General features: G+C 41.2%; 2 non-coding genes across 2 annotated transcripts; one reads left to right on the top strand and one right to left on the bottom strand.

Moving 5' to 3' along the window:
• Positions 1–5227: 5227 nt before the first annotated feature.
• On the bottom strand, positions 5228–5299 carry Trnap-agg (transfer RNA proline (anticodon AGG)). The gene has a single exon. It is a non-coding gene; the product is annotated as a tRNA-Pro (tRNA).
• A 1533-nt stretch (positions 5300–6832) lies between these two features.
• On the top strand, positions 6833–6905 carry Trnav-aac (transfer RNA valine (anticodon AAC)). Its single transcript has one exon. It is a non-coding gene; the product is annotated as a tRNA-Val (tRNA).
• Positions 6906–22560: the final 15655 nt, after the last annotated feature.

Below are 22560 nucleotides of genomic sequence, written 5' to 3'. Positions count from 1 at the left end.
AGAAAATACAGTAATGGACTCAAACATCCCAGAGCAAACAAACAAAGAACAACACGCATCAATTAAACAATCAGAGGAAAATGAAATTTTAAGACAGCCACCAGCACAAGCACAAATAGAACACGAAGTGACACACATGTTAGATATAGAAGAAAAATTTCAGTTGACATATATAGAATACAAAGACACAAATACAGACATTAGACCATTCTTGCATAGACCACCAAATAGCCCACAAGTCGAAACAACAATAAAAACTATCAACACAATCATACACAACAAAATAAATGAAAACACAACTATGGAAGAGTTACAACTACTGGTTTATATAGGAGCACTCACTACACTAAATATACACACTAGACAGAGATCAGAACCAACCAACACACAGAAGAAACCCACAAAACCAGCATGGCAACACAGGCTACAGATCAGAATAGAAAAACTGAGAAAAGACATCGGACAGTTAACACAATTTATAAGAAATGAAATATCAGACAAAAAACGAAAAAGGTTAGGTAAAATCTCACAACAAGAAGCAATAGAGCAATTAGATGAAAAGAAGCAAAAATTACAAGCTTTGGCGAAACGACTTAGAAGATACAAAAAAAGTGAAAATAGAAGGAAACAAAACCAAATATTCAACACAAACCAAAAGAAATTTTACCAAACAATAGATAACACACACATAAAAATAGACAATCCACCAAACATAAGAGACATGGAACACTTCTGGAGCAGCATATGGTCAAACCCGGTACAACATAATAGGCATGCACGGTGGATACAAGCAGAAACAGATACATACAAGATGATACCACAAATGCCTGAAGTGATAATTTTGCAACATGAAGTCACCCGAGCAATTAATTCTACTCACAATTGGAAAGCCCCTGGAAATGATAAAATAGCAAATTTCTGGCTAAAGAAGTTCACCTCAACACATTCACATCTAACTAAATTATTTAACAGTTACATTGCAGACCCATACACATTCCCTGATACACTTACACATGGAATAACTTATCTGAAACCTAAAGATCAAGCAGACACAGCAAACCCAGCTAAATATCGCCCCATAACATGCCTACCAACAATCTACAAAATATTAACTTCAGTCATTACACAGAAATTAATGACACATACAACACAGAACAAAATTATAAATGAAGAACAAAAAGGCTGCTGCAAAGGAGCACGAGGATGTAAAGAGCAACTGATAATAGATGCAGAGGTGACATATCAAGCTAAAACTAAACAAAGGTCTCTACACTACGCATACATTGATTACCAAAAAGCTTTTGATAGTGTACCCCACTCATGGTTACTACAAATATTGGAAATATACAAAGTAGATCCTAAATTGATACAGTTCCTAAACATAGTAATGAAAAACTGGAAAACCACACTTAATATCCAAACAAATTCAGATAATATCACATCACAGCCAGTACAGATTAAGCGTGGAATATACCAAGGAGACTCATTAAGTCCTTTCTGGTTCTGCCTTGCTCTGAACCCACTATCCAACATGCTAAATAATACAAATTATGGATACAATATTACTGGAACATACCCACACAAAATCACACATTTGCTATACATGGATGATCTAAAACTACTGGCAGCAACAAATCGACAACTCAACCAATTACTAAAGATAACAGAAGTATTCAGCAATGATATAAGTATGGCTTTTGGAACAGACAAATGTAAGAAAAATAGCATAGTCAAGGGAAAACACACTAAACAAGAAGATTACATATTGGATAACCACAGCGACTGCATAGAAGCGATGGAAAAAACGGATGCCTATAAATGTCTAGGATACAGACAAAAAATAGGAATAGATAATACAAATATTAAAGAAGAACTAAAAGAAAAATATAGACAAAGACTAACAAAAATACTGGAAACAGAATTGACAGCAAGAAACAAGACAAAAGCTATAAATACTTATGCCATACCAATATTGACCTACTCATTTGGAGTAGTGAAATGGAGTAACACAGACCTAGAAGCACTCAATACACTTACACGATCACAATGCCACAAATATAGAATACATCACATACATTCAGCAACAGAAAGATTCACATTAAGCAGAAAGGAAGGAGGAAGGGGATTTATCGACATAAAAAACCTACACTATGGACAGGTAGACAATTTAAGAAAATTCTTTCTAGAACGAGCAGAAACTAGCAAAATACACAAGGCAATCACTCATATAAATACATCGGCTACACCACTGCAACTTCATAACCACTTCTACAACCCTTTAGATCACATTACATCAACAAATACGAAGAAAGTAAATTGGAAAAAGAAAACACTACATGGCAAGCACCCGTATCATCTAACACAGCCACACATCGATCAAGACGCATCCAACACATGGCTAAGAAAAGGCAATATATACAGTGAGACAGAAGGATTCATGATTGCAATACAGGATCAAACAATAAACACCAGGTATTACAGCAAGCATATTATTAAAGATCCCAATACCACAACAGATAAATGCAGACTTTGTAAACAACAAATAGAAACAGTAGATCACATCACAAGCGGATGTACAATACTAGCAAATACAGAATACCCCAGAAGACATGACAATGTCGCAAAAATAATACATCAACAGCTTGCCTTACAACATAAACTTATAAAACAACACGTTCCTACATACAAGTATGCACCACAAAATGTACTGGAGAATGATGAATACAAATTATACTGGAACAGAACCATTATAACAGATAAAACAACGCCACATAACAAACCTGACATCATACTCACCAATAAAAAGAAGAAATTAACACAACTAATCGAAATATCCATACCCAATACAACAAATATACAAAAGAAAACAGGAGAAAAAATTGAAAAATACATCCAACTGGCTGAGGAAGTCAAAGACATGTGGCATCAGGATAAAGTTGACATCATACCAATTATACTATCAACTACAGGAGTCATACCACACAGTATCCACCAATACATCAATGCAATACAGCTGCATCCAAACATATATATACAATTACAGAAATCCGTAATTATTGATACATGTTCAATTACCCGAAAGTTCCTAAATGCAATATAACATGTACCGTACAGCAAAAAGGAAGTGACGCTTGATAAAGGTCCGCGTCACTCCATTCTTAACCAGACTTCTAAAAAGTCTGAGAAAGTAAAGAAATAATAATAATAATAATAATATGTGGCCAGTTCTTTAAACAGGTGCTCGCTGCCCGTAACAATATAAGCACGTTATGTCTGTGTTTACAAATATGTGTTGGTAAAGCAGTTTTTCAGCAGTATCTCTGAAAGACGTACACAGTATCTTAGGAAATGTGTGCACCACTAACATTTGCCAGCGACTGAAGACACTGAAAACAGATTTTTTAACGAAAGGTAATACAGATACCAAATTTCTACTGAATGGCTTGTAGTCGCAACTTTTTTCTGGCGAAATGACGAACTATTTTTTTTTTAAATTGATAGGCTATTTATAATATTTAAAGCAATTAGACTTTGAACAGAGTAGAATGGCGTGATGATAAGTTTTGCAATGAAACTTTACCAAAAGAGGAGGCAGATGAGTTGGATAAGAACCCCAAGCTGACCAACTAAGTGCTTGCCCATTGATTTCGTGGTAGCGCAAATGAAACTGCCTGAAGTTGGTCTTGACCCCTTAGCGGAGCCCTCTCCTCTTTTGCAATCCGTAACAAAAAAAAGTATGCTCCTCGCGGGCTTTAGATTGTCATTAAAATAGTCTTCTTGGGAAATGATCTTGCAATTGGAAAACTTGTAGTAATATTTCCTTTACGATCCGGTGATTCTTCGGTTCAGTGTAACTCAGCGCTTTCCAACAGATTCACGCTACAACCAACTTAATAAATTCTGGTGTGGAATGGGTCGCCGAAAAAAGAAATTTCTAATATAACAAAAGCAATGGACACTTAAAATTACTGGAAGTATTATTTGTTTGTGTCAAATTGTTTACACCCTACTGTTGTTCAAATTCCATTGATTGCATGTTTATATAAAAATTCACACGAAAACTGAAGATGGTTTTGTAAGACCAACTCCTCCCCCCCCCCTTCCCCCGATTAAGGAAAACGCTTTTATGAAGATGCGTCGACTGACTGATATGTGCTGTTACACCAACAGTGAACCTTATTTCTGCAGTGTAATGCTCGCAAACATACTCATTCGCGAACACAGAATTGTACATTTTCAATCTGTAAGACGAACTGATAGATATATTAGTGCTGCACGCAAGACCTCTGAAGGAAGATAAATTACACTATAGTGGCCTGTCGATGACACGGTTACTAGATACAGGCAGGTATCAGAAGACTTGACTGGAGTGGAGTTCAGGCTCAAATGGTAAAGCCTTCCCCGAAGAAAGAGAAAAGGTAACATTTCGCTAACAGTCCCACGGGGACAGTGCGCTAGTCCTCAGCATTGGGAAACACTTTGAAACACTTTTTTTACTTCGGACACCCTCTTTATAACCCCTCTCCCTACAAAATAGATGTCTCCGCTTACCCATTATGTTTGCTGTAGAGCTCATGACTGTGTACTCAATACATATTCAGAAATTTACAACCAACCACTTGTGTAAATTACTCGTTTATTCCATTAACTTGTTTAAAAACTTTTTCCGACTCTTCTTCATATAGTGCACAAGGAAGTTGCATGTTAATTTCCAAAACGTGGTGTGGTGCTTCCTGTGTGACATGAAGATAGGTAATGACTTTCTATTGTGTTGCCATGAGCAATGTTTATGCTGCGAGCTGTCCAAAAATAATTACTTACTGCAGTATTACTCAAGACCATATATCAGTCCGTTAACTTGTCACACAGCAAGAACCCACCACCATTCAGTGCACTTCCATGTGCACCACCTGAAGATGAACCTGAACAAGTTCGAAAACTAGTTAGTGCAATAAACTAATATTAAAAAAAATTCAAGTTGCAGTTTCCTGTATTTATACAAGACTTTTCCGTTGTTTCTGTTTACAAAGGTAGCAAGGAATTTAGAATTTTATAATTATCACATGTGCAATCAACTTGGTTTCGAAAACCCGGGTAAAAACGTAAACAAGAGCATCCAAATTCCTTTCCCACCAACTATCCGTATAAGGAAAGATCTTTCAAGCCTGAAGTTCGTTTTTAAACCGATTTTTCTATTTTAGGTCGGTACAACGCGGATAAAAAAGTAGGGCTCGTCCGGGATTTGAACCCGGGACCTCTCGCACCCTAAGCGAGAATCATACCCCTAGACCAACGAGCCGACATGTTTCTTCATTGCAAAGTGAAACTGATCGTGGTGTGTGTGTGTGTGTGTGTGTGTGTGTGTGTGTGTGTGTGTGTGTGTGTGTGTGTGTTCACAACTAGGGATGAAACGATACATAGGTACACTTCACGGAATACAAAGGAACAATTTTGATCAACGCTGATAGGCGGTAACATAGCAGTGATCATAGTCATGAAAACATTTGGTTCGCAGTATTTATCAGATTTAAATAGAATTTTGCTAATCAGTTTGATTCATCCGTAGAACAATATACATTGCAGGGATGTCGTCAAATGTTTCTACAATATTTCTTATAAAATAAAAATGTCTCTTTACAGTATATACACCTCCTATACTTCTACTTTGCCAATCACGTCAAGTTAAATTTGGTACTCAGCACAGTGTTCATGAACATTATTCTATAGTTATTTAAAATTTATCTGCAGTGTAATAGCTGTTATCTAGTAAATATTTTTTTAACCTTTGACTAAAGGTGTGGGATCATTTACATCGTTTATTTCTAGTGGTAATCTGTTGTACAATTCAATACAATAATATAATACACCATTTTGAGTTTGACTTGTTTCTCCTGTTCAGATGTAAACAGTGTCTGGATTTGGTTCCATGGTCGTGAATTGTGCTGTTTGTGGTATAGATTGTTTTCCCTTATATACATCATGTTCTGATAAATATATTCACACGGAACTCCCCGAATTTGTAACTTTTTGAACAGCTCTTTACAGTGTGCCCTGTTACTGCTATTTGTTACTATTCGAAGAGCTCTTTTCTGTATCTTGAAAATAGTTTCTATGTTTCGAGCACTTACCAACCGAAACAATCCCATAGCTGAGGACTGAATGCATCTACCCAAAGTAGGCTACTCTGAGGGATGAAATATTGCACACTGGTGCAAGGATTCGCAGGGCGGATTTGAATAAATTAGATACTTATTATGGTTTCCAGCGCACTTAGACAGAACAAAGCTTGCTGTATATCCTTAACACGAATACATTATTACAAAGATCATAATTATACAGGTCATACTATGATGTATACGTTACGATACTGGTTATCAAAATTGTAATTTCATGCTATGAAGACGCATAAGAAGTTTTCGTTGTTCTTATTTGTTAAATTTCTTCTGGAATCCCATAATATTTTTTATTTTATCGGCTTGTTACATTGTTCGAAGAATATCACAGCTGCTGCAAATAAGAGCATTGACGTTCATACAATTTAAACAAGTGTATAAACAGGCAGACTGTCGTGAGATAGTCACAGACGTTGTTGGCATGATAATAATCCGAATCTAATAGTTGAGTTGCCTAAAATACAATCCAATTGTTTTATTATTCGTATAAGCTAAAACGAGAACCTTGTCGCCTTTACCACGTTTCCCATACTGCTCTGTGTTTGGAATATTGGCAACTGGCATGTCAACAGAAAACCAGTTCACAAAATCTAAATTAATGTATAATCGAGGAGAAATTAATAGAGTAAGAATCAAACCTCAGTTGCATTTGACCACCTGTTTCCGTGGTGTAGTGGTTATCACATCCGCCTAACACGCGGAAGGTCCCCGGTTCGATCCCGGGCGGAAACAGAATTTTTTATCTTTATTTTGAATTATTGGTAGTGGTGTACAGTCATCGAAGAAAATTGTAAGTAGACTTTGCACGTCCAACTGCGGAAAATTTTCTGTTCCCAAGTAGTCAACTCCACACTCGGTCGTGGAGACGCTGTTGTCGATAGCATTGTCTCTTGTTAATAAGTATAGGTGATTCTAAAAAGGTTTCACAACTTGACCCACACACATTATTTTCTTTTATTGAGGAGACTTATACAGGTAGTACACGTCATCTTGTAGTGAAACACTGCAAGTTTCATTCCATAGATTTTCACTTTTGCTGAATGTGACTGCCATTGATCATAAAATATCGCATATGACATAAGTTTCTTGTCATGCTTTATTCAGAATACCCTATGAAGTCAGCAGTTTTGCTTTTCAACTTCGTATCGTCCCCAGTAGCGGAATTCGGCAGTGAAACTTTCGCTGCAAGATAGCACGTTAACGTGTCTAAGTTGGCTCAGTAAATTTCTGCGTGTAAGCGGCGGAAAGTCTTTTTAGAATCGCCACATGTAAAATTGTTAAGACCTGAAAGTGACCGTACTACCGAAGAACAAATTGTTTAGCAAAATCTATTTAATGTGACACTTTCAGAACCATGCTGAAAAACGAAATGCTATTGAGAGAAAAAAATCGCGGTATGATTATTTCTCTGATGAATAAGAAAGGCGAAATAGAATAATTTCTGCAGCATTTGCTGCTGTTTCTGGGAACTAAAGATTTTGACAGTTCCTATTCGTGTATATTTTGTTTTCGTCATTCAGCATCGTGCTACAAGCGATAAGGAAAACGGCTATCCGTATTTTCAATAAAATCTTCGAACCAATAAACATTTGTTCGTACGTCTCGTACAGAGCGGCTGTCGACTTAATTCACTAGTATCTACTAGGAGTTGCTTTACACATGGAACATTCCTAGAGAGATGATGCAATTTAATAGAACTGCTCCGAGAAGTATTAGTGTAATAAACAGGGTGGGGAAAATGGAAACTGGCCTGGAAAATACTTACAAGAAGCCTGACTGGAAATTGAACCTTCTTAATTAACATTACAGATGCTGGAAATGGCCAGCGTTGTCGTTAATCCAACACTGTGCTCGATTTTTCAAACTGAGACACACGCGTAGCAGCACTGCTTGTGGCATAAGCAGCAGTGCTATTTTCAGTGTTGTGCTGGAGCTCTTCCAGTATGTGAAATTTTAGTTTGCCTTGAAGATAAAAATCACAGGCGATTACGGTGGCCATGAGATATCAGTGCCTCTGCTGTACGTCCTCTCCTCGCCGAACACCTTAGGCACTCGTGACAAACTTGGGTGTACTGTTGGTCCACCATGCTGAAAAATCCATGCAGGTTCTTCTACATATGGATTAAACACTTTCTGGACGTACTAGTTTGCGTAACAGTTTGTGTAAAGAATCGTGTTACGATGTGGACAGCAGACGTTGTGCAGCAACACCAATCTATAGATTATGTAACAGCTCTTCAAAGTACTGGTGGGGATTTTCTGATGCATAATGACGCATGTTCTGTGATGTCACATACCCTGACTGATAAAACCAGGCCCCCTGTGAAGAAATGAGAAGCTGGATCCAGAAGTTCCGATTCAACTTCTGAGAAGCCACCTGCAGGAGTCCACACCAAATTTCGTGCGGACGCTTTACCACAATAGTAAATTTGTAGGTATATAGGTGCAGGTCATTTCTGGTAATCATTCGACAAGACTTAATTACCAGTTGCACAGATAAAACGACAGAGATTTCATCGGATTTTCTTCTAGACTTTCCTTCAGTTGAGCAATGTTTTCTGGTTTTCAAAGTCTTTCCGAATACTTCAGGTTTTCATTCGCCACAGAGTTCGTATAGCGACGTGTACCGCTCAGTTATAGCCCGCGTGACAACACAGGAATCGCACAGCTGATGCTTGATAGAGAGCTGGAACCTCCTCTCGTACGCAGAGGATTAGCTGCCTAACCGATCCAAGGCACCCGGACTCATACCAGAGTCTTTCCGATGGAAGTGAGCGACATTATGGGCGAATGATCCGCAGTGCAGTGGATAGAAATACCCCTACGTTGGCCGTGCAGATAGAAAGCGAGGTTACAATGCAGAGACTTAAAACCATGGCGTTTCCATCTTCGGTCACGCCATGGAATGAAAGTGGTGTAAGTAGGCTGTTTAGGTTTTTTTATTGTTAACGCCACCTCTGTTTGAAAATCACTGGCTGTGCTGTGTGCAGCCTGTGGCTGCTTTGCATTGTTGTAATACTCGCCATTGTAGTGTTAGGCAGCTGGCTGCGAACAGCGCGTAGCGTTGCGCAGTTGGAGGTGAGCCGCCAGCAGTGGTGGATGTGGGGAGAGAGATGGCGGAGTTTTGTAATTTGTCATGAACTGCTATATATATGATGATATCAAGGTAAATGCATTGTTTGTTCTCTATTAATATCTTTCATTTGCTAACTATCCCTATTAGTAGTTAGTGCCTTCCATAGTTTGAATCTTTTATTTAGCTGGCAGTAGTGGCGCTCGCTGTATTGCAGTAGCTTGAGCAGCGAAGATTTTTGTGAGGTAAGTGATTTGTGAAAGGTATAGTTTAATGTTAGTCAGGGCCATTCTTTTGTAGGGAATTTTGAAAGTCAGATTGCGTTGCGCTAAAAATACTGTGTGTCAGTTTAAGTACAGTCGTATGTAAAATTATTCAAAGGGGACGTTTCATATGTCGACCCTTAGCCTAGGATACCTCACTGGAATCTTCTGATTTTTTTCTGGTAGTTTGTGTAATTAGTGTAGATTTTGTTTATTGCTAGCGCGTAATTGTAGAGAGAATCTCCTTTGTAGTTGTAGTTTTTCATTGTTGTACAGTAAAACAGTTGTGGCATGCATGTAGATTTGCACCAAGTATTTCGCAGCTGCAATTAACTAGATATTATTTTCAGTGTTACGTTAATGTGTTCTCTTATTTTTGCTCTTCAAATTGTGTTTTTCTCTGTTGTCGTGTGAATTACTGTGACAATAATGGCGTGTGAAAAACGTAACACTAGGCTCCAAAGTAAATTGAGAAATGACAGCGAAGACGAAAGCAGTGTGTTAGCGCCACCGAGTAATGAATTAACTGATGTTCAAAGTAATAATTTGGTAATTGTGCATAGGGAAATGGAGCGGGCGGCAAACAATGGCGTGGACAGTGAAACAATTAGTGAAGAGGGAAGCATTATCGATCGATCGGTCGGCAATAGCTCGCCTCAGGAAGCCGAAATGACACGACACGATTTCGCAAATACTGTAGATTCAGGTTCTGGGTCATCACCGTTTTCTCAAATGAGTCAAGACACATTTTCTGCTTGTCAAAATGTGAATGTTGCCGGTGAAAATGCACTGCCAAAAAGCATAGAGAAACAGATTCCAGACACTAATACATTATTATTGCAATTAATGCAACAAATGGAACAAAATCAGAGACAAATGGAACAAAATCAGAGACAAACACAGCAACAGTTAGACACAGTGGAACAAAATCTCAAAAAGTTAGACACAGTGGAACAAAATCTCAAAAAGTTAGACGCAATGGAACAAAATCTTCAAAAGTTAGACTCATTGGAGCAAACTCTTGCACAAACACGTGAGGATTTGACTACTGAGTTACATCACATTGAATCGAAATGTCAAAAAGTCTGTAATGACGTAAAAAATCAAATTTGTGAGCATTTTCAACCTATTTTTTCGCGGCATGAAAATGCATTACAGAATCACGAAGCAGCCATAAAAGAACTGCAAACTATTGTTCATGAACATCATGAGACCTTGCAAGCTAAATTTGACTCAGTTGCATCTATCGATTCGGTTACGCAACTTGCAAAAACCCAGGAAAACTTAAAAGACACAGTAGAAAGACACATGGAGGAAATTAGTACATTATCAGAGAAAGTAGTTGAACTTTCGGATCAGCTAAATAATTTATCTACGAAGGTAGATGATAATCTGAATGACACAAAACCGGTAGTCTTCAATGACACAGAAGAGTGCGAACAAATTAGGAAATTCAAACAAAATCAGAATCAAATTAATACGCAACACCAAAGAGAAATCCGCGAAGTACAAGATCAGCTGACACAGGTAGTACAAGAATTGCGTATTTCAGAGGACACTCGCGCCCCAATACGGGAAGAGGGACATAGAAATACGGAACAACCACAAAATAATAACACAGCGCATTTCGGAAATTATGAAAGAAATTGGCAAGGCACACCGAATTTTGAGATGGAACCGCCGACACGACGTAACAATGACCGATATGCGACTCGCCGACATGATGATTTTGACTATAAGCTGTTCATCACTACACGTAAATTCAAAACATTTAAGAATTCTGCCAACGACATTCATCCACAAGCGTGACTTCATCAATTCTCTCATTGTTTTCCTCCCAACTGGTCATTAGAGCACAGATTAGAATTTATGTGCGGCTACTTGGAGAATGAACCAGCTGTAAGAATGCGATCGGTCATTCACGATTGTCACAGTGAAGGAGATTTTTATCATGCCTTCCTCTCAGCATATTGGTCTCAAGCCACACAAGACCGAGTAAAACATAGCATCATAATGATGAAACATTTCGAACAATCTGAATTTTCCAGTCTTGTGTAACATGTCTTCAAAATATTTCACAAGAATCAGTATCTTTCAAACCCATACAGCCCCTCAGAACTCATCCGCATTTGCTTAATCAAACTGCCTGAACATTTACGACATATTATTTTGGCAGGACGTTGCAAAGACGACATTGAAGCATTTCAAGGACTCTTACAAGAACTGGAAATTGACACTGACAATCGCGGAACGCACGAGCACAACCATTACAGGTCACATCCGTCGCAATTCCGCGATGAACGAAATAATAACTGGACAATTATTATCAAGGGAGACAGAATACTTTCAGACGCAACAGTTCAGCGCGCAGTTACGATTCAGGGAGAAATTTCCACCACATGACCGACAAACAAGAAACTATGTAAACTACCGACATGACGACAGACGATATATTCGTAACGACAGACCTGAATTGCATCAGAACTGGCGGGATTTAAACAGGGCAGGGCCTTCTCGTCAGAGTGAATTTGTAGAAGTTAGGTCTCCTAATCCCAATAACGGCGCGCGCCAACAAAGAGACAGACAATGACTCGCACAGCAGGCAGCCGCGTGCGGCAGCTGGCTCAGGGAAAAATAACATAGACGCTAACCTTGAGAAAAATTCCAGTATTCTTTACCGACGTACACCACTTGATAATTGCGTTAAAGTTGAAACTCTGCGTACTAGGAAGAGTAAAGGTTTACACCACATTTCACATGTAAAACCGTTTATTGAAAGATAATCTGCTTTTTAACTTTCTCTGCCATAAAACTTTTCACTTCACATTTCTAGTATGTTTCGTCAGACTTACGAAACTGTTAACATGCAACAATGTTTAAAGTTAAATATCCAGTCTAGAACCTAGGGAACATATTTAAACAGAAATTACGAATGCATTGTTATAGTGAACAGACGACACAGTGTTGTATTTGTACATTCTTAATTGTTAGTTGCACGATTACGTAACGATTATCAGGCTTACATACTTACGACACATACTGGTACTGGTAATGAGATTTTAATGCAACATTTTGGTTTATTTGAAAATACATTCTGAAATTAAAGTGCTTTCTATGAGATACCAGATGACACAGAGGTTAGTTTATGTGACAGCTACACGATTTTATCACGACGCTACTAATGAGTGACAATTTACAATGTTGCTTTTGCGGTGTATCTGTTTTATATCTGCACAGTTTTCTGAATTCTTTTGGAAAGAAAAACATGTTTTAGTAGTAACTTTTGTGGTATAGCTACAATGAGACAGCCTTTTCCGTGGCACAACAATACGTCACAGCACAGTACTTTCTTCATCATAACAATAAGCGTAATAACTACGATATCTATACGCAAAGCATTTCACTTTTGTTTATCATGAGGTAAGTACATTGACTTCTGCAGAACTTAGCTTTCGGAGGACGATAACTACGACACTTCCACAGAGATTATGTTGCGACAAGACGCACAGTTTAGCGCTACAGTACACGCATTTGAGTGATTAATCTTATACTTAAAACACTTATTTTTAAAGATTTTTTAATTACAAAGAAAGTTTTCCGTGATACATTTCTTTCCATTGCTGTAATTTGTAACACCATCCTCAGGGGGGTACACGCTTACTTTGTGTACCATGTGTTTGGCACGCACAAGGAACCCTAGCTAATATGGTATTTGCTTATACAACTTTACACATCGGTACCATATTTCTCTAACACAGAATTACACAGCTATCAGATCATTTAACTGAGAGACAAACATTTTTTCTTACTACGTCAGTGACAGATGTTTACGCAATTACACAGTTGGATACCTTCACACTTATGAAATTGTATTTTGTCTGTACTTTGTAAACTGTTCATATTTTTTCGGAACCATTGTGATACTATGAGAGCTTTGAATGATGTATTTGGTATGAGATCATGATTTTTAAGGTATGTTTGAGGTAGATGACACTATTGAAATGAGCAGAGAATATATTTTAGGGTTTTGAAATTATTCCAGGAAGCTACGACGATTTTGAGATTTGGCTGAGGTTTTATGATGTTATGATGACGATGTGTATTACGCTGTTGCGGTATGTTTATGATAAAGAAGCTGATGCTATATGAGGAATTTGATTATGCTATGTATCTTATGATGAAGTATTGAAGTAGCGTCGACGAATTTGTATATGTGTAATAAGGTAAGGAGTAATGAATAGTGATTTAGGGCCTCTGACTTGTGAAGAAGTATGTTGGAAACCAAGAACCGTACTTTAAGAGTTATGAAATTTGTGTAAATGCGTGACTGTATCACAATGCTGACGAATATTTTTTTTGGACACTTATATTTATAGGATTTTGTTTCTACAGATTTGTAACCCAAATTCTTGACCTGTGAAATATTTTTATATGAGACTGTCACTGTAGCGGAAACTGGTGTCTTAAATATTTCGGTAAGAAAGTTCAGTGACCACCTGCACGTAATGCGTCGTGGGCACCCAGGTGAGCGGCCAGGTGTGTCAGACGCCTGGAGAAAAAGCCATTATTGCGAGCAGCGGCACAGGTAGAAGAAAAAAAAAAGGGAGGCCATTATCCTCGCTATTGACGTTTCTTTGTAGAAAGCATCGCAAATGCGACACGCTCATTACTTGGAAACATATCGTACTTCCTGATATTTACTGAAATGCCTAATGAAATGACAAGAAATAGTTTGTCTACACACCTGATTATGACTACTGTCTTTCTAGATGAGATATTTTTTTACTACTTATGAAATGCCACATGGCTATTGAACGATGTTCTTATGCTTTGCTTTGTACATAGTTGCTTATTTCATTTGATATCTAGTTTCTAGCTGCACTGCAGCATTGGTTAAAATAAAATTTTATAGATGTACTAATACAAATATTTTATGCCTACAGATCCAGTAAATAATTTTATGATCTATTCAAAAAAACGAAGGAGTATAAAAAGATATTTCCCTTCACAGGAATTGCATACGGAATTTTCTTTTCACCTACTGAGTAAATTTTTGTAGAATTAGTTTTTGTGGTGCACCACTTTAATTACTTAGACATTAAGATGTGATTATACATTTTCCTTACCTGCATTGTTATCTTTAGTGTAATATTTTTTCTGCTTGAGCTATGTCATGTTTAGGTATAAGTTGCTGCTGTTTGCCAGGCATAGTGTTATTGAATTTGACTTTGTATTATTCTGTTAAGCCAGTTTTACTAATGATTTATTTTTATTGTTTGCTGCACATTGCCTTAGATTAGCTGTAATATTACAATTGCTTTGCTAATTTCTTAATGCTGCTTGCTTCGCAAATCTGCGTTTTTTTTCATTGCTGTTTATATTAATTGTTTTATGTGATGCTGCATTGCCTCGTCCCTTGGTATATATATCTGAGCTCAGTAGATTTAAGTTAGCTTAAGAGGGTGTAGACTATATAAGAGAACAAGTTGTGATGAATTGGAAGAAATACATTGAAAATCTATAAGAAAATGGTTTGGCCAAAACAGTATTTTGAAAGAGGATATGAACCAAAAAAAAAGTAGGGTTTAGGGACAACAGGTTTAGGTAGGATTTTCTTGGAAATAAATGATGAAGTAAGATAATGGAAAATAAATAATTAGGTAAGAAATATGTGAACATATATATATACAGAAAGCATGCTTGAATAGGATTTTTTTGGTGGAAACAAATGTGGAAATAAGATGAAAGATCTATGGAATGAAGTTTTGGGTTGGACTGCAGTACCAAAAGTTACACTGAAAACGAACCCTGTCCTTTCCATTGTGTTATCCCCCTATGTGTTTGTGTACCCTTGTGTATTTGTTTTCTTCCTGTCTCTGTGTAGTTTCATAGAATTTTTTCTTTTCTAATACTATTCACTATGATGAGGAATACTGTTATCCTCAAATATAATTGGTATTAATAATTTGTTATTTAACTTGTAAATATGCTTAGATATTATTTATTCTGTTTTGTTTTAATGCTCATGTGTAAAGTTGATGTTTCAAAAGTTATTCTGATCTTTTATGTATTTACTTATGTCATAATTCCTGTAACACTGTTGTATATGTTGTTTCGATTCTTTTGTAAAGCCTGTATTATTACAAATGTTCTCTGTATTGTTATGTTCTTTAATGATGTATTTTGTACCTTTGTAATTGTATTCTTATGTTATAAAATTGTAATTGACAGCAGTTCATCAAATTAAGTAACTTGTAAGTTACATTTCACTGCACACGTTTCTGTTGGTCATAGTATATGGACAATATGTGAGAAGTAGGGACTGTTAGTGTTTGTATGTGTGTTAATAATTCAGCAAGGGACTGGATAACAGCATTGCTGGTTCTAAGGACAATTCCAAAAACTTTGTGAGTGCACAAGTGGTGGTTATGGACTTGCTAAATTATCCACAAGACTCTTCAATGGTGATTGTGCACCTGCACAGTCACAACAGATGGCTGCTGGCCGTCTCTACAAGGACTACAGTGGGTCTGCATCTTTGCTGACTCACCAGTACCATTATTTCTACATGGACTACAGTGGGTCTGCATCTTTGATGGCCCACCAATACCGTAATCTCTACCAGGACTGCAGTGGGTCTGCTCTGTGATGACCTACCAAACGATATTCTTCAAAACTTCGATTGACTCCGCTGTGGGTTTGCTCTGTTGTGGCCCATTACCTGTCAGCATGTCAAGAGTCAGCACTGTCTTTCCGTTGGAAGGACAACTCTACTTCTTCAAGACTGCATGGAAATCCACTACTTCCGTGTGCATTTTCTTTTACTGCTCAGACTTTGAGAAAAACACTGATATTTTACTGTGATGAACGATTAGGACTGTCTTTATGGACTGTGAGAAAGTTTAGCTTTTGACCAACATTGTATCAATAAGTGTGTGCATTTGATTTCTTTGTTATTGTAATTATGAAAAATTTTTTCAAATCTGTATTGGGCACTGCCCAAACCAATTTGTAAAATTTTTTGTGGGGAGCATGGGGGATATGTAAGTAGGCTGTTTAGGTTTTTTTATTGTTAACACCACCTCTGTTTGAAAATCACTGGCTGTGCTGTGTGCAGCCTGTGGCTGCTTTGCATTGTTGTAATACTCGCCATTGTAGTGTTAGGCAGCTGGCTGCGAACAGCGCGTAGCGTTGCGCAGTTGGAGGTGAGCCGCCAGCAGTGGTGGATGTGGGGAGAGAGATGGCGGAGTTTTGTAATTTGTCATGAACTGCTATATATATGATGATATCAAGGTAAATACATTGTTTGTTCTCTATTAATATCTTTCATTTGCTAACTATCCCTATTAGTAGTTAGTGCCTTCCATAGTTTGAATCTTTTATTTAGCTGGCAGTAGTGGCGCTCGCTGTATTGCAGTAGCTTGAGCAGCGAAGATTTTTGTGAGGTAAGTGATTTGTGAAAGGTATAGTTTAATGTTAGTCAGGACCATTCTTTTGTAGGGAATTTTGAAAGTCAGATTGCGTTGCACTAAAAATACTGTGTGTCAGTTTAAGTACAGTCGTATGTAAAATTATTCAAAGGGGACGTTTCAGTGGGCAAGAGGAAATGGAGGCAGGCAGTTAGCCCAGTTCCTGGTATGCCCCAGAACCGAAGAATCTTTCGTAACAAAGAAACCACTGGTTTTTTAAATTGAAAATACTGAGGATAGTTTTGGAGAAGTTGCTGCAGTTGGTAAAATGAGTAGGTTCTGCGGTCATCAAACCTTTGCCTGCTAACCACTTACAGGCACTTGAGCCCTCTGACAAGCTTAGGGATATACAAATTACGAGTACCGTCACTCCTCATAACAAACTCAAATCGGTTCAAGGTCGTATCTTCCATTGAAACCTAACTCTACGAAAAGACGAACTTCGTGCTAACTTAGAGCCATCCGGAGTACATTTTGTTCATTGCATTGAAGGATAATTAGGTTGGATACAGGAGGTTTCATGCTAGTCTTAGATGGAAATATTTTATCTAAGAAATTTCAGTTAATGGTTAATAGGCCTGATTTCAGACCCTATTTTCTATTTTCCTCCATTTCTGAGACTCTTAGGTCTGCACGTGTGTTCTCCCACTGTACTAATCAACTCACTTGTGGGGGTGTGCGGAATCGCAGCGCGAGGGCAGACCTAGTGAACAACCCTCTACATGTGTAAATTGCTCAAAACATCACCATCCTCGTTCGCTGAAATGTTTACTTTTCAAAAGGAGAAAAATATCGAGATATGACAGCAAGTCAGGTACCTTTTATATCAGTATGTTACGGAAAAGCTTGAATGACTCCACCCAATCGACATGACGTCAGACATTGCAATGAAATACACAGCTAGCAGGACGACGACAGGGTCTCGGACACACACTCACTATCTTCAGCCATATACCAAAGCCTGTTTTTCAGTCCCGTGAGAAGACCTCAGCCCCTCAATCAGTAGCAAATGCGACGACCCCGTTGGTACAGCCGGTGATACCTCATCCAACTCTGGCATCACCAGGGAAGACGATACTTCCCAAGGTGCTCCCCACCCAGGATGAAACGTACCAGCATTGAAACACCGACCAATGGCTGAAATAGCCACATAGTGCGGGTTGTGGAAAGAGTGGTTATCTTCTGTCCGAGATATTGCAACAAGGAAATTCTTCCAGAAACACACCTCACAGGAATAAAAAGGAAGCATGTGAAGTCAAAACCAGATTCTGGTATTCTCATTAGATTCGGCCCCATCCTATCCGAGATCCAGCCTGTGAAATTTGAGGTAGAACCACAGATTCAGATTGAGCATTACTCAACAGCAAAGTAAGCGCTTTCAGATCAGCTGTTACAGCTGCTGGTAAATCTTTCAGATTCTGTGGTCGTGGTCCATGTTGTCGGTACTCTGCTGCATTCTCATACTGATATAAACAATCGTCTCCAAATGGTTCCTCTACTGTACCCACTAGGACTGCACCCCAACCTCGATAAAAACCACATACCCTAAAATCACCTCACGCATACTTCGTTGTTGGCAGTACACACGTTCTCGGGTAACGTTCTCCAGGCATTCGCCAAACCCAAGCCCTTCCTTAGGAATGCCACGGAGTGCAGCGTAATTCTGCAAATCACTCGCTTCCTATTGACTACGGAAATGTCTTCGAGAAGCTGATTGACCACTGTAACCTTTTCTTCCTAATTACCTACACACAGCCATTGTGCTAGGTGGACTGTACTGGTAGAATTTCGGAGCTCACAGGTGATTCCCCCCCCCCCCCCCCCCCCCTGCGGGTTCGGGGATAAGAATAGGCCCGCGGTATTCCTGCCTGTCGTAAGAGGCGACTAAAAGGAGTCTCAAATGTTTCGGCCTTATGTGATGGTCCCCTCTCGGGTTTGACCTCCATCTTTCTAAATTATTCCGAAGAGCGAGCCAATTGGGGAAGGGCGCCTTACATGGTGCACTGTATCCGTCGTGCAATTAGACCTTTAGCCGGCTTTCTCGTCGTTGCAATGGTGTCCAGCTCGTTTTCGATCTCTTGGGCGATTACCACGCTGCACTCTGCAGTGTTTCTTTTAACTGCGACGACGACCTTGGACAGTTTGGCACCTAAGATCCAGCACGGTAGCCAGCCCGTTGTGGTGGGGCCGCCATGTACCCTCTTGGTTGTAGCCCCCTGACAACACAGGGATCGCTCTACTGATGCCTGCGCCGTTAACTCCCCACGTATGCCAAGGAGTAGATGCCCATCTCCTTGGGGCATCAGGACTTCCGGCAATGGCCGTCCTGCCAGGTGGCTATTGCTGCGGCTGGGTGGCGCCCGTGGGGAGGGCCCTTGGTCGGAGTAGGTGGCATCAGGGCGGATGACCCGCAATGAAGCGTGGTACATCATCTCTCGCTGGTGGGCCTCCACCAGCAGTCTCTAAGCGATCGAGGTCTAACCTCAACGGCAGGAAATACGAACCACGATCATTTCCCTCCCTGGCCACTCCATGGGAGGAACGTATGGCAAAAGAAGGCAGTGGAGACTATTCACCCCGGTTCCTTGTGTGTACGCGAGTTGATGGGGAATCGTTTATGTCAACCAAGCCCCAGTTTTTTGTGGAGCATTTAGAGGACAAGTTCGGGGAGGTGGAGGGCTTGTCCAAGATGCGCTCTGGTTCTGTGCTCATCCAAACGGCATCCTCTGCCCAGTCACGGAGGTTGCTCAATTGTGACAAGTTGGGGGATGTTTCAGTTAGCATCACGCCGCATAAGAGTCTCAACATGGTCCAGGGTATTATATTCCACAGGGATCTTCTTCTGCAGTCCGACGATGAATTACGCGCCAACCTCGAACGACGAGGTGTTCACTTCGTCCGGCGCGTTCATCGGGGTCCGAGGGATAATCAGGTTGCCACCGGTGCCTTCATCTTGGCCTTTGAGGGTGATGTATTACCCGAAAAGGTTAAGGTGATGGTTTACCGTTGTGATGTGAAGCCATATATCACTCCTCCGATGCGGTGTTTTAAATGCTGGAAGTTCGGGCACATGTCATCTCGCTGTACTTCCAGCATCAAGTGTCGGGATTGTGGACGTCCTTCGCATCCTGATAATCCATGTGCCCCGCCTCCTATCTGTGTTAACTGCGGAGAACACCATTCCCCCTGCTCGCCGGACTGTAGGATCTTCCAGAAAGAAAGGAAGATAATGGAATATAAGACTCTGGACCGCCTGACCTACACCGAGGCAAGGCGGAAATATGAGCAGCTACATCCCGTGCCCATGACATCCTCCTATGCCGCTGCTGCAACAGGGATCCGATCCTCTCCCGTGTCGTCACGTACTGTTGCCTCTCAGCTATGTCACAATGAACCGGCGCCCTTGGTTGTGGGGGGCACTTCCCCCTCTGTTGCTCCTGCTCCATCTACTCCAGGAGCAACACCACCCCAACCATCGGGGACATTCGTCCCCCCTTCTCAGCCGGAGAAGCGTGGGGCTTCTTCGGCTACTCTAGCCAGGAAGGGGTCCCTTGGGGCCCTCCCTTCCCAGGCTTCGCCCAGTGTCAAAGCGGAAACCCGCAAAGGTTTGAAACAACAACCGGTCGCTGGTCATAGGGCTTCACGGTCGTCGTCTGTCCCTGAGACTGACCCAGTGGGGCCCTCCCAGCCAGACCCTCCAAAGGCACAGTGTGCGAAGCAGTTGAAGAAAAAGGCTCCCAAGCATCCTGACATTGCGGTGGCACCTGTCCCACCGGAACCTTCATACTCTGCGTCTGAGGACGAGGTGGAGATCCTGGCGTCTGCTGAGGACCTCGATCCTGCCAGTCCCTCCGACGCCATGGAAAGCACTGGCACAGGTGCTCACTTGGAGGCAGCAGGTGACCCAGCGGCGTAATCTGCCTTCCCCGTCCCGTCACGCCTTTCCCAGCCATGGCCAATACCATCCTCCAGTGGAACTGCAGCGGTTTCTTCCACCATCTAGCTGAGCTCCGCCACCTTCTCAGCCTTCACCCTTTCTTCTGCATTGCTCTCCAGGAAACTTGGTTTCCAGCAATGCGAACCCCCGCCCTCCGGGGCTATAGGGGTTATTATAAGAACCGAGCAGCTTATGAAAGGGTGTCTGGTGGGGTCTGCATATATGTCCTTCACACTCTGCACAGCGAGTCTGTCCCTCTCCAGACGCCTTTAGAGGCTGTCGCTGTACGCGTGTGGACGCCACAGGCTGTTACCGTCTGCAGTCTTTACGTTCCACCGGATGGTGATGTCTCGCAGCATGTCCTGGCTGCACTGGTCGCCCAATTGCCGCCACCTTTCTTGCTATTGGGCGACTTCAACGCCCATAACCCTCTGTGGGGTGGGTCAGTGGCAACAGGTCGAGGCGCCATCGTCGAGCATTTATTGTCGCAGCTCGATCTCTCGCTGTTAAATGATGATGCCTTCACACACTTCAGTGTGGCGCATGGCACCTACTCCGCCATTGACCTTTCAATCTGTAGCCATAGCCTCTTACCGTCAGTCCAATGGAGTGTGCATGACGACCTGTGTGGTAGTGACCAATTTCCGCTCTTTTTGTCACTACCACAGCGTCACTCTTCTGGGCGCCCTAGCAGATGGGCTATGAATAAGGCTGACTGGGACTTGTTCTCCTCCACTGCCGCTTTTGAGCCTCTCTCTACTGATGACATTGATGCGGTGGTTCAATCGGTCACCACCGGCATCGTTACTGCCGCCAAATCTGCCATTCCCCGTTCTTCTGGGTCCCCTCGGCGGAAGGCTGTGCCTTGGTGGTCGCCTGAGATCGCTGAAGCGATTAAAGATCGCCGGCGGGCGCTCCAGCGTCACAAGCGACATCCCTCCATAGACCACCTTATCGCCTTCAAACGGCTGCGTGCGCGGGCCCGCCTCCTTATCCACCAAGGCAAGAAGGAGTGCTGGGAGCGGTATGTGTCCACCATTGGCCTCCATGTCACTCCATCGCAGGTCTGGGCCAAGATTCGACGCGTCTACGGCTATCGGCCACCTGTCAGCGTCCCTGCGCTCTCACTGAATGGAGCAGTTTGTACTGACTCCGACGTCATTGCAAATCGCTTAGCAGAGCATTTTGCTATGAGTTCCGCTTCTGCGACTTACCCCCAGGCCTTCCGCTCCATTAAAGAGCGGATGGAACGTCGGAGCCTTTCGTTTCGCACCAACTACCCAGAATCTTACAATGCTCCATTTAGTGAGTGGGAATTTCGCAGTGCCCTAGCTGCTTGCCCTGATACCGCTCCTGGGCCAGATGGCATCCACTGTCAGATGCTGAAACACCTTTCAGTGGGCTGCCAGCGGCGCCTTCTCGATCTGTACAACCGTCTTTGGGTCGAGGGGGAGTTTCCGTCGCAATGGCGGGAAGGCATTGTCATCCCCATTTTGAAACCTGGAAAGAACCCTCTGGAGGTGGACAGCTACCGTCCCATTAGCCTCACCAACGTTCTTTGCAAGTTGCTTGAACGGATGGTGAGCCGGCGCTTGAATTGGGTACTGGAGTCTCGGGGCCTTCTGGCTCCGTCTCAGGGTGGGTT

The sequence above is a fragment of the Schistocerca nitens genome, chromosome 6, assembly GCF_023898315.1.
Source record: "Schistocerca nitens isolate TAMUIC-IGC-003100 chromosome 6, iqSchNite1.1, whole genome shotgun sequence".
Classification (NCBI taxonomy): Eukaryota; Metazoa; Arthropoda; class Insecta; order Orthoptera; family Acrididae; genus Schistocerca; species Schistocerca nitens.
This window is presented reverse-complemented; position numbering and strand designations above follow the sequence as displayed.